General features: G+C 40.6%; 1 protein-coding gene across 5 annotated transcripts in view; it reads right to left on the bottom strand.

Annotated features, from left to right (window-relative positions):
- RAB27A (RAB27A, member RAS oncogene family) overlaps window positions 1–13,436 on the bottom strand; it is a 72,227-nt gene that overhangs the window by 46,573 nt on the left and 12,218 nt on the right. Inside the window, exon 3 of one of the 5 annotated variants that reach the window (XM_077828326.1) lies at window positions 9,456–9,627. The exons of 3 other annotated variants lie outside the window; for them this stretch is intronic. The gene's annotated coding sequence lies outside the window, so the exon portion shown is untranslated. Of the gene's footprint in view, window positions 1–9,455; window positions 9,646–13,436 lie in introns of all 5 variants that reach the window. One more of the 5 variants, XM_077828327.1, reaches the window with a different exon arrangement.

Raw genomic sequence — 13,436 nt, 5'->3', positions numbered from 1 at the left:
GATTTAAAAGTTAAAAACCTTGGCTAACAGTTGTGTCTAGCACTGTTTCAATTATAGTATAGAGGCGACCTGCTCGATGGGAGTGAAGTCTTACTTCCCCTTTGAACAGCTAGTCACATTAACCTCTTCTGGAGTATTTTACTGGTTTCAGCTGGTGGATTTAGTCCTTTAGCTCAAGCAACAGAGGTTCATGCTTTTATAGAGCTCTCTTGTGCAGGGCACTGCACAGACAGAATTTGTTTTACAGCTTTCTTCAAATTATAGTAACAAATTTTACCTTGGAACATAGTGTATATATAAGAAAATATCAGTTTATGGATTTCTTTAGAACTCCACCAACTCAATTGTACTGAGAGAACATTTTATAACTGTTCATTTTGCAAAAAGCTACAACGATCTAAAACATAAATTCCATGCTCAGTGCTAGAATCATGGTGCATATGCATGCAGCAATATGTCACTTGATAAATCAGTATCACAATGTTTGCCAAAATCCCACCTATACAGTCCCTTTACTCAGTCAGAAGGACAAGTTTAACAGTAGCAGTGTGGTGCCAGAGCAAAGCACTTCGATCTTTTGTTGCGAGCAGCGGGAAATTAACATGAAAATTAAGCCAAAACAACAGGGTGTGAACCTCGAGGGGATCGAGACCCAAGAAGAGATTCCCATAAATTCATGGGAACTGAAAATCACCAAGTTTTGCACAGCTCTATGAGTCACTTACAGGCACTTCACATTTTGAAATGATTTCAAAAGAGTCTCTCTAACAGATTAGGCATTTAAACCACATCATCTCCTCCAATAGATGCGGGATTACCTTTAACATCATTCCCTTTCCTACTTCAAGGCTCTCTCCTCACTATTTCTTGGTTTGCTCTCTCACTTCTCAACTCTAGAAGAAGATTTCTAAGTTTGTTCTCAGATTTAATTATTTAAAGCATGATGGGTAAAACATCCCATGGTGTAGAGGGTCCCTGCACCATTTATTTAAGCCTTGTATTTGTCCATTGCAGATGGAGCAGCCATGCAATAGGGTTTCCCCACCATCCCCAAATAGGTCAGCATGGAGGCAGGTTAAGTCAGCAGCTAGTGAAGCCACAATTACACAGATCCAGTAGTTTTAACCCCTGGCACAAATAGAGTAGAGAGACTAATGCCGCTACTTTTGCTCAAATACTGCAACCCCAAACTCTACTGCTGGACTGCGGGTGGATTTACTGCATAAAGTCTGATTATTCTGACTTTATTTAAGCGAAAGAAAAAGACTTTAACCACACTTACTTCTGTTACTGAGGAATCCATCAAATTATCTTACACGCTTGGAGTACTTACATAGGTACATCCCAAATATTCAAAGTACATGTACACCATGATTTATAAATGCTTGTCAGTGATAGCTGAGGGCATCAGTACTGGTCAGAAGGGGCTCAGTACCATGAGTGCCAGGATGTTATTGATGTGATCTATTATTTTATGCTGGGCTTTGAAATTTTATTTGAAAATACATATATTTTAATTAAGGAAGGATAGCTATGAGCAAATAAAAAATACACTATTGTTGGCATGATTAGTCTCCATTTATACAACATTTTCAAGATACAAAGTACTAAGATGTAAAAAACAGATCTAATTTAACATGCACTTCTTAAAAAAATCTAGATAATTGATCAAAATACCTCATTTACTGGTGAATTTTACATTAAAAATGCATACAATTATAAAACCGTAACTGCTTGGGCATTCACACACAAAACTGACTTCCTCCTTTTCTTAACCCGTCTCTTTGATCTGTGCATGTTGTTCAATGCAGCCTAACAATACCAGGACTCACGTTTTTTGTCAACTGGTTCTGGTCAAAATTAAGTGTTCACTTTAAGACTCCATTCTGACCTGTGACAATGTGATGCAATTTATTTAATAAGTATACAAAATACACTTTCTTGCAGACAGTTACTGGTCACCATTGCTTGAAAAATGTTGGGAGTATCTAATTTGTTTAGAGAGATCCTGAATAAGTGATAGGAAAATAATCCTGCAACTTTTACTTGTTTGAGTAACCACAAGCAGCCCCACTGAAGTCAGTGGTCCAATTCCTTAGTATTTTATTGGGTCAAACTCCCACTGACTTCAAAACAATAATATGGCAGAATAAGAACTGGTAAAAATTTATGGACCAATCCTGCTCTCACTGACTTTCATGGAAGGAAAAATTAGACCCTTACAAAAGGGCTTCATAATTTCAATCTAAATAGTCTGGTGAATAAAGCTGCCCTCCATAAATATGGTTTCAGGATTTTTAATAGCTTTTATAGCTAAATATTTCTGACCCAAACCCGTTGCAGTCTTTCACACTACTTTGGCGTAGCCGCATCAAGAACTTGTATATACTTGTATAGTGTAGTTCAAATCATAGTCTTATTGTCTGCTCCATAAAGTATCACAGAATTTACTTCAGTAGATTTCACAAATTCAGAATTAGACAGTAAGAGATCACTAATTCCAGGAGGAAGAGAACAGTCTGACAAATGGTTAGCCTAATGAAGTCTTGGGCAGCGCAACCAGAACTAGACATAACTACAGGCCCAGCCTCAAGAAAAAGACACAGGAAATCAAAAAATATATATATATAAAGCCACACTTTATAGCACTTTACAGAGCCCCACAAGAGCTTTGTAAAGGTGGGTAAGCAACATTATCTCCATTGTGCAAAGGGGAAACCCAGGCACTCTAGGAACCAGGAGGACATGGGCGGTCCGGCCTAGTGGTCACGAGGAGGAGTCTGGAGCAGAGAAATGAAAGTGAGGGTGTGACACCCTGTAACCCATGTTCACCACTTTTAGATGGTTATATATTTGTACAAACTATGCCTTGTGAGGTATGATTTGAAAACTCAATCTTCTGGATATTATTATTCTGTTAAAACGTGTGTGACAACACTGCATGCAAAATTACATGATTTTGCTTTACATTACTAAAATATGTTCTGGTTCCGGAGAATGTTGTTTCTGAAGAGCTAATTTGTGGGAAAAGAACCGACCACGGGTGTGAAGAAACTATTAACTGCTTAAGCAGCCATCCTCCAAGGAGGAGATGATATAAACAAAAATTTCATCCCAGAGATGGTTCAAAACTCACGTACACAGAGGAATGTTCTTCTACACCCCGGCAGCGGGTAATCCTGAAAGAGGAGGAGGAGGAGGAGGGGGGTATAAAAATAAGAGACCATGACCCCCACATCACCCCTCTCTTCCTCCCATCTCTCTGTTCATCAGTGAACACCTGAAGGACTCTGAAGTGGGGGAGGGGTACCTGGCTGAAAGGAAATCCAGTCTGTGAACTGTTGCAGCTTATGGGGAGACAGTTATTTTGCTTTTAAGTTCACTTAGGTATTAGCTTGTGTTTTTATTTCTTCTGTAACCAATTCTGACTTTTATGCCTTATCACTTGTAATCACTTAAAATCTGTAGTTAATAAACTTGTTTTGCTTTATTGTTTTATCTAAACCAGTGTGTTGGATTGAAGCGTTTGGGAAGCTCTATGTAGGATAACAAGACTGATGCGTAATCACTACCCAAAGTTGGAATGATGGACTTACTATGAGCTTATACTGTCCAGGAGAATACTGAGCAGTGCAAGATGCACATTTCTGGGGAACAAGGCTAAGATTGAAGAATATGCGTACGTAAATTCACGAATGGCTGGGAAAGCATTCGTGTAACATCGCTAGGAGTGAGTTTACATGCCAGTGGCTATATATGAGTAGGACCAGGAAGGTGGCTGTTCACAGGAAAGCAGTGTAAAAGGCACCCCAGACTAGACAATTAAGGGGACTCAGCTATTCAACAATCCAGATTGTACCCTTGGGAATGTCACAGAGGGTCAGAACCAGAATCAGAGGCTCTAAAATCACCAAGCCAAGGGTCAAGCTAGAGTAAGAGCCAGGAATCCGAGCCCAGGGTCAGAACCGGGTTACCTGGAGTCAAGGAAGGCAGGAGTAGGGCTGGGTCTGAGGCAGGAATGAGGCTAGGACAGGGCTGAAATAGGGGAGTGGTGAGACTCGAGCATGGCAGAAAATCACAGCAAAAAAGTGGGACTGCAACATGGTAGGGGCAGAAGTTAATGCAGCCCACAGCCAAATGCTTTCAGCAGCCAGCACCCTGCTGCTGCCCTTAAGAGCAGGTGTGCTAATCCCTTCAGCCAACTGGAGGAAAAAAGAGGGTGTGTGACCAAGCAGGCAACTTAGTTGGGGCCCAGCTGTGTTCATTAGACTGTCTGGGGGTTAAGTTGGCAGGTAAGCAGGCCAGCTGTAGGCCCTTACATGTAATGGACAGAGAGATGTCAAGCAACTTGCCTAAGGTCCTTCAATGAATCAGTGGCTAAGCCAGTCTCAGATCAGACCATGCTTCCTCTGTACCTCTTCTGAAACAGCTTGTCCCTGATCACAGTATGTTTTCCTTTCCCCAAAAGACCATCGAAAGTATTTTATTCAGTGACCTAATTACCTAAATATAAAACAGACCAATTTGTTAATAATGCTTATTAAATTCACTGACGTGTTTTTTCAGCTTGGGAACTCCTTTAGGTTTTGTGAGGGGAGCTGGTATGGAGCACTATTGGCTCCCTCAGTAATGCCAACATGATTAGTCAACTTGAGAACAATTTAAGACCAGAGTAGGCTAGAGGATTTATTGAAGCACTGCTTCTGGAAATCTGGCTAGAGGAACAGGATAAGAGATGGTGAAAGAACAAGCAACAACCTCTTTGGCACGTTGCAATTTGCCCTCGATGGTGGTTACTTACAATGAGCATGTACAACCTACTTGTCTGGAAGGGTCTCAATATAAGAAGAAGGATTTCAACCTCTCCAACACATTAATATGTTTTCCCTTCTTTATTGAAAAAGGAGCAGCAGGGGGAGTTAAGGGAACGGTTTGTAAAGCATTTCCTTCCCTCCAGGTAGTAAATTATACTTCTAACTTTTCTCCTACCAGCCAAGCATCTCTACTCTTTTTCCAGAAGCCAAGTCTATCAAAAATAGAAGGACTTTGCTAAAAGAAGGTACAATTAGAATTAGGGAATTCTTTTTTCATATGAAGTTGCATGGAGCTAAAACCGACTTGAAGGCAAATGGTGGAGAATAGAACTGAAACAAAAGTCCTGGCACAGTCAAGGAATTGTGAGTTATCCCAAAAAGTCTCTGTTGTTCCAATCACATCATATGACTGGAGTACTGTCATGGATGGATATAAACTGTTCAGGAAGGACAGGCAGGGCAGAAAAGGTGGAGGAGTTGCATTGTACGTAAGAGAACAGTATGACTGCTCAGAGCTCTGGTATGAAACTGCAGAAAAATCCGAGTGTCTCTGGATCAAGTTTAGAAGCGTGAGTAACAAGGGTGATGTCGTGGTGGGAGTATGCTATAGACCACCGGACCAGGGGGATGAGGTGGACGAGGCTTTCTTCCGGCAACTAACGGAAGTTACTAGGTCGCAGGCCCTGGTTCTCATGGGAGACTTCAATCATCCTGATATCTGCTAGGAGAGCAATACAGCAGTGCACAGACAATCCAGGAAGTTTTTGGAAACTGTAGGGGACAATTTCCTGGTGCAAGTGCTGGAGAAACCAACTTGGGGCAGAGCTCTTCTTGACCTGCTGCTCACAAACCGGGAAGAATTAGTAGGGGAAGCAAAAGTGGATGGGAACCTGGCAGGCAGTGACCATGAGATGGTCTAGTTCAGGATCCTGACACAAGGAAGAAAGGAGAGCAGCAGAATACGGACCCTGGACTTCAGAAAAGCAGACTGACTCCCTCAGGGAACTGATGGGCAGGATCCCCTGGGAGAATAACATGAGGGGGAAAAGGAGTCCAGAAGAGCTGGCTGTATTTTAAAAGAATCCTTATTGAGGTTACAGGGACAAACCATCCCGATGTATAGAAAGAACAGTAAATATGGCAGGCGACTAGCTTGGCTTAACAGTGAAATCCTTGCTGATCTTAAACACAAAAAAGAGGCTTACAAGAAGTGGAAGATTAGACAAATGACCAGGGAAGAGTATAAAAATATTGCTCGGGCATGCAGGAGTGAAATCAGGAAGGCCAAATCACACCTGGAGTTGCAGCTAGCAAGAGATGTTAAGAGTAACAAGAAGGGTTTCTTCAGGTATGTTAGCAACAAGAAGAAAGTCAAGGAAAGCGTGGGCCCTTACTGAATGAGGGAGGCAACCTAGTGACAGAGGATGTGGAAAAAGCTAATGTACTCAGTGCTTTCTTTGCCTCTGTTTCCATGAACAAGGTCAGCTCTCAGACTGCTGTACTGGGCAGCACAGCATGAGGAGGAGGTGACCAGCCCTCTGTGAAAAAAAGAAGTGGTCCAGGAGTATTTAGAAAAGCTGGACAAGCACAAGTCCATGGGGCCGGATGCGCTGCATCCGAGAGTGCTAAAGGAGTTGGCGGATGTGATTGAAGAGCCATTGGCCATTATCTTTGAAAACTCATGGCTATCGGGGGGAGGTCCCAGATGACTGGAAAGAGGCTAATGTAGTGCCCAGCTTTAAAAAAGGGAAGGAGGATGATCCTGGGAACTGTCAGCCTCACCTCAGTCCCTGAAAAAAGTCATGGAGCAGGTCCTCAAGGAATCAATTCTGAAGCACTTAGAGGAGAGGAAAGTGATCAGGAACAGTCAGCATGGAGATCTGATGAGGTTCATCAAGGACAAGTGCAGAGTCCTGCACTTAGGACGGAAGAATCCCATGTACCACTATAGACTAGGGACCAAACGGCTAGGCAGCAGTTCTGCAGAAAAGGACCTAGGGGTTACAGTGGATGAGAAGCTGGATATGACTCAACGGTGTGCCCTTGTTGCCAAGAAGGACAATGGCATTTTGGGATGTGTAGGTAGGGGCATTGCCAGCAGATCGAGGGACATGATCGTTCCCCTCTATTCAACATTGGTGAGGCCTCATCTGGAGTACTGTGTCCAGTTTTGGTCCCCACACTACGAGGAGGATGTGGAAAAATTGGAAAGCGTCCAGCGGAGGGCAACAAAAATGATAAGGAGACTGGAACACATGACTTATGAGGAGAGGCTGAGGGAACTGGGATTGTTTAGTCTGCGGAAGAAAAGAATGAGGAGGGATTTGATAGCTGCTTTCAACTACCTGAAAGGGGGTTCCAAAGAGGATGGATCTAGACTGTTCTCAGTGGTAGCGGATGACAGAATGAGGAGTAATGGTCTCAAGTTGCAATAGGGGAGGTTTAGGTTGGATATTCGGAAAAACTTTTTCACTAGGAGGGTGGTGAAACACTGGAATGAGTTACCTAGGGAGGTGGTGGAATCTACTTCCTTAGAAGTTTTTAAGGTCAGGCTTGACAAAGCCCTGGCTGGGATGATTTAGTTGGGGATTGGTCCTGCTTTGAGCAGGGGTTTCACTAGATGACCTCCTGAGGTCCCTTCCAACCCTGATATTCTATGATTCGATGCAGTCCACCACATCAACAAAGGAAAGCAATTAATAAGAGACTGAAAATTTCTAAATATACTTGGAAAGTCAAAAACTAAGAGCCGAATTGTAATTTGAGAGATTCTACAGAGGAATGCCAAATTCTTATTACATTTTCCTCCAATTTCAATCAAGCTCTTTTAACAAGATAATCTTAGCACTTGGAACTTGTGACCTTAGCTGTGCTCACTAGAAAGCTGTTAACTTTAATAATGAGTCAATAATTATTTTTCTACTTTGTAGAGACCTAGGAACTTAGAAGGTGAGTTGGAGAAAGCCAAAGGACACCTGATCTGCTTGGAGAATTCTTAAACTCAAGTATCAGGAAGATGGTGCTATGTACATTCACACATCTTCAGGGATGGGTTATAAAGAGAACAGAAAGTCAGTGGTCACTTGAGTATGATTCTTCCCCATGAGGAACATGCCAGATCAGTTACATGTTATGCCATGATTCCTCATGGGATCAGGGCACCTGACTGAGGGTGGGGGAGATGGATCTACTAATGATAAACATTGTAGTCTTCAGATAATACTGCAGAAGAACTGTTTAATTCCAGTGCTGAAAGCAGTGTGTACTCAGCGTCATTGCTGGCTGTCTTTGTTCTTTGACAGAAGTCTGTCAAGGAAATTTTCCAATTCAGTTGAGGATGTCTGTCACCACTCTTCTGACAATTCTTATGACTGAAGGACTTTTTCTTCCTTTAAGTCATTAAAATAAGATATGAACACACAACACGTGCTTAATCTTCACAAGGCCACATAACAGATGTTGAACATTACGCTTGCAAGGCTGGCAGGCTGAGAGCAAACAGTAGAGAGCCAAAGTTGATGTCATTTGCCAGCCAATTTCTGCTACAGAGCCTCTCTGGCAATTAAACATGAAGCTCAAAAAGCCAGCAGACTGGTTTTAATACATGTTGTCAAGACAATAAAGACCAAAGTGCAAATTCAACTGATTCATGGCACTTTGTTTTTAAATCACTGACAACTAAGCAAAGCCCAAAATAAAAAACTCTTAACCAAATGATAGGGGAGCAGGACCAAAGGAGGAACACAAGGAATATGAGGAGACAGACTGGTAATGAAACTGATTCTTACCATTATTACTACAGAATTAGGTAAGACGCTAGAGAAATCTCCTTGGGGGCGGGGAGAGAGAGCGTGCGCGCCTCTCAAAAACCATCATCCTTACTTGATCAAACATCAAAAGGAGGAACTGACAGTTCATCTATGGGTAAAGCACTGTAAAGAAAATCTGACCATACACCGGATGAGTTCTCCGTTCAGAGCTAGTGTTATGCAAAGTTAGTGAATACAGTAACGTTCTCGAATATGCAACTCTGAGAGCTGAAAGCATTATGTTGATCCTTTTGTACTTGCCTCACTCTAGTACAAAGACCAGATGATAATTCTTCATGGTAGAAAGGTAAAGATTAAACTTTGCCAGTGTCTGATTGTGAAATGTCCTTGCAGTGATTAAAATGAATGAAGGTCAAGCTCTCTTTGAAGCGTGCAATCCAAAACAACATTTTGGAAGCAACAAAGACAACTGCTTTTAACAGAGTATTCAGCAGCAAAAAGGGATTGAAGTAAAATTTCAATTTTCTTTTATTGTAACAGACAGTAAATCTAGGCATTATTTATACTAATTACTGCATTTTTAACAAATAAAAGTAGGAGAAGTATGTTTGAAGTCAGTGGCTCCTTACTCCTAGTCTCTCACATTAAGGAGCACTAATGAGACAATCCAGTTTCTCCACACTAATAGTAAGTAATTAGTTCCCAAGGAGTTAAAAGGTTACAATATTTAATAAAAAGCTACAATTGTTATGATCTTGAGGACACACTTCACTGGGATACAAGTATCTTTTCAATAATAGGACACACAAATGTACTACTGTGAAATGAATACATACTTCAAAAGCACTTTTTTTTTTTGGTTTGAACTTACCTTAGCCTTAACCCCACAAAATAGCCAAATATTAGCTTTCCTTGCCAGCTCTTCATCAGTACTGCAGAGACTCCTAGGCTCCATTCTGCATTCCTACTGACTTCACCTGAAGGCAGGACAGGTAGGTCCTATTCTCAGCTCCTTCCTGAATCACTTCCCTCTGCTTCCTCATCTGCAAACATAATTTATACTACTACTTGAGGTCATCTAGGAGTTGCGGGAGGCTTAATTCTACTGGTCAATTTTTTCACCAAAATCCTATTTTGACAAAATAATTGACACCAAATTAAAAGTTCGAACAGAAAATTTTCATATTGGTTGAATTTTTCTGGTTTTAAAACAAAATTTTCCAGTAAAAATGTTTGAAAACCAAACATTCATTTGAAAAGCTAAAAGTTCTTTTCAGGGTTTTTGTTTGTTTGTTTTGAAAGTTTCCCACAAAAAAGTAATTGGCATTTTTCAACCAGCTCTGCTTAATTCATTAATGTTTAACATCACATCATTGGATGGAAGGTACAATGTAGGTGTGAAGTATCATTATATTGACATTGATCACATTAACCCTCCTCAGAAGTTTCGAGTTATGTGAAGCAGTGCACACTAGAGAAAGGAACTTAAGGTCAGGAACTCCTGAGCAGAGATAGGTGAATAATGGATTTTTCAGTTTGCTGGCAGATCTGAATTTTTAAAAAATTCGTTTTGAGTTTACCTGAAAATGAAACTTTTCAGAATTTTTATTAAATCAGAGCAGAAGAGAGGAGTTTGGGGTCAAACAACACTTTAATTTGACCTGAAAGGTTTCATATCAATTTTGAGCTTTTTTTTAAAAAAAAATCATATTTGCTTTAAGGGTAAAATGTAAGGAAATTACAAAATGAAGTTGTTTCAGCCCAAACAAATTGAACATTTCAAAAGTATTGAAACAAAACACTTAAACTTTTTCCAAATTGGAGGGTGAGGGGCAGGACTGAGAAACGATTTGGTGCAATAGATATGAATCATGAAACATTTTGTGTTGCTGAATCTGCACCTTTTCCTGAAGGGGAAAAAAAAAGACCAAAATATTTTGCCCAGCTCTACTCCAGAGTTCTTATCACAACTCTGTCACTGACCTGCAGTGTGGCCTTAGTCCCAATATTTGCCCTCTCTGCCTCACTTTCTCCATCTGTAAAATTCAGGTGCTGACTTCAGATCCACATAAAAGGGATAAAAGTAATGTTGAACCACACAGTATAACTCATGCAAGTCCTGCATCTGATCAGACTCAAGTGTTAAGTTCCAATCTATAGGATGTTCAGTTTCTTATCTTGAACCTTTTTTAGACAAGGGAGGTAAGGGGGCTGGGGGAGGGGGGAGAGAAAAAAAAAAAGTGAAATGGGTTCCAGCCCCTTGTAGTGTGGAAGTAGAAATGGATTTTATTAAAAAGCTCTATTTTTTTAGAAAATGACACAAAGTGTAGAAAGAGATTAGAATCCAGATTGCAGTGAACATCCTAGCCGAGAGTGTGTTGGGGGTCAGGGATCAGGGGTTGGAAGGAGGTTGTTTGTGGGGTTCTTTTAAATACAAGATGTGACCACAAAAATAAGTAAATGATTGTTGTTTTTAGCTCACGATAGATCTGGCAAAACATGTCAAACTGAAAGCATAAAGAATCTAATAATCAACAGAAAAGAGGGTAAGATTAGTGTTTACATATACTAACTTGACTCATGTAGGTCCGTACCCCGGCAAATTACAAAATTGACATTTATTTTTCTGCAATCCCCATACCATTAAAAAGAAAGAAGCTCTATTTGAGAAGAACGGAAGATGGAACATAACAGATGGATGAAATGCATAGTTATTAGCAGGCTATAGCTTTAGTATGGGTGGGATGTCTACTGGTTTCACTTTCTGCGAGTACTCATTTTGAGCCTGTTTTTATCTAAGTGGTATTTAAGCTAGTAAGAACCAAAAATAGCAACCCCCCATGTTCTTGAAAGAAGCTTTAAAAAAATAAACCAACAGCTTCTGATGCCTCTGCTTTCAGTATGAGAAGAATTAGAAATGCACTATTTTTTTAAACAGATCAGTGATTCTTATCTGTATGGCAAAATGGGTTGATGAGTAAGTGCATTTTTTATCTCAAAGAGATTGCAGTTTACAGGAAGCTGTGGTAGTGATGAAAAGAAAGAATAAGTAACTACCACAGTTTCCTTAGAAAGAAGAATTTTAATACACTGTATGATACTGAAAAATTACAATGCAGTTTCTACAGTTGTCTGGATATTTTTCTCTGGGTTTAAGTTTAACAGTCCCATAGAATCATAGAACTGAAAGGGACCTTGAGAAGTCATCTAGTCCAGTCCCCTGCACTCAAGGCAGGACTAAGTATTATCTACACCATCCCCGACAGGTGTTTGTCTAACCTACTCTTAAAAATCTCCAGTGAAGACGACTCCACAACCTCCCTAGGCAATTTATTCTAGTGCTTAACTACCCTGACAGTTAGGAAGTTTTTCCTAATGTCCAACCTAAGCCTTCCTTTCTGCAATTTAAGCTCATTGCTTCTTGTCCTATCCCCAGAGGTAAAGAACAACAATTTTTCTCTCTCTTCCTTATAACAACCTTTTACATACTTGAAAACTTCCCTCATAGGTCATGTTTTCTAGACCTTTAATAATTTTTGTTGCTCTTCTCTGGACTCTCTCCAATTTGTCCACATTCTTCCTGAAATGTGGCACCCAGAACTGAACACAATACTCCAGTTGAGGCCTAATCAGAGCAGAGCAGAAGAATTACTTCTTGTGTCTTGCTTAGAACATTCCTGCTAATACATCCCAGAATGATGTTTGCTTTTTTTGCAACAGCGTTACACTGTTGACTCATTTAGCTTGTGGTCCACTTAGACCCCCAGATCCCTTTCCGCAGTACTCCTTCCTAGGCAGTCATTTCCCATTTTGTATGTGTGCAACTGATTGTTCCTTCCTAAACAGAGTACTTTGCATTTGTCCTTATTGAATTTCATCCTATTTACTTCAGACCATTTCTCCAGTTCGTCTAGATCATTTTGAATATTAATCCCAAAGCACTTGCAACTCCACCCAGCTTGGTATCATCTGCAAACTTTATAAGTGTACTCTGTATGCCATTATCTAAATCATCAATGAAGATATTGAACAGAACCAGACCCAGAACTGATCCCTGTGGGACTCTACTCATTATGTCCTTCCAGCATGACTGTGAACCACTTATAACTACTCTCTGGGAACAGTTATCCAACCAGTTATGCACCCACCTTCTAGTAGCTCCATCTAGGTTGCATTTCCCTAGTTTGTTTATGAGAAGGTCATGCGAGACAGTATCAAAAGACTAAAGTCAAGATATACCACATATACTGCTTCCCCCTATACCCAAGGCTTGTTACCCTGTCAAAGAAAGCTATCAAGTTGGTTTGATAGGATTTGTTCTTGACAAATCCATGCTGATTGTTACTTATCACATTATCTTCTGGACATTTGTAAACTGATTGCTTAATTATTTGCTCCGTTATCTTTCCAGGTACAGAAGTTTATCTGACTGGTCTGTAATTCTCTGTGTTGTCCTTATTTCCCTTTTTATAGATGGGCACTGTATTTGCCCTTTTCCAGTCTTCTGGAATCTCTCCCGTCTTCCATGACTTTTCAAAGATAATTGTTAATGGCTCAGATATCTCCTCAGTCAGCTCCTTGAGTATTCTAGGATGCATTTCATCAGGCCCTGGTGAATTGAAGACATCTAATTTGTCCAAGTAATTGTTAACTTGGTCTTTCCCTATTTTAGCCTCTTCTGATCCTACCTCATTTTCACTGGCATTTACTATGTTAAGACATCCAATCATCACCAATCTTCCTGGTGAAAACCGAAACAAAAGAAGTCATTAAGCACCTCTGCCATTTCCACATTGTTCTCTCCCCCGCCCCCCCTCATTGAGTAATGGGCCTACCTTGTCCTTCCTCCTAC

The sequence above is a fragment of the Eretmochelys imbricata genome, chromosome 10 (assembly GCF_965152235.1).
Source record: "Eretmochelys imbricata isolate rEreImb1 chromosome 10, rEreImb1.hap1, whole genome shotgun sequence".
In the NCBI taxonomy this organism is placed as follows: Eukaryota; Metazoa; Chordata; order Testudines; family Cheloniidae; genus Eretmochelys; species Eretmochelys imbricata.
This window is presented reverse-complemented; position numbering and strand designations above follow the sequence as displayed.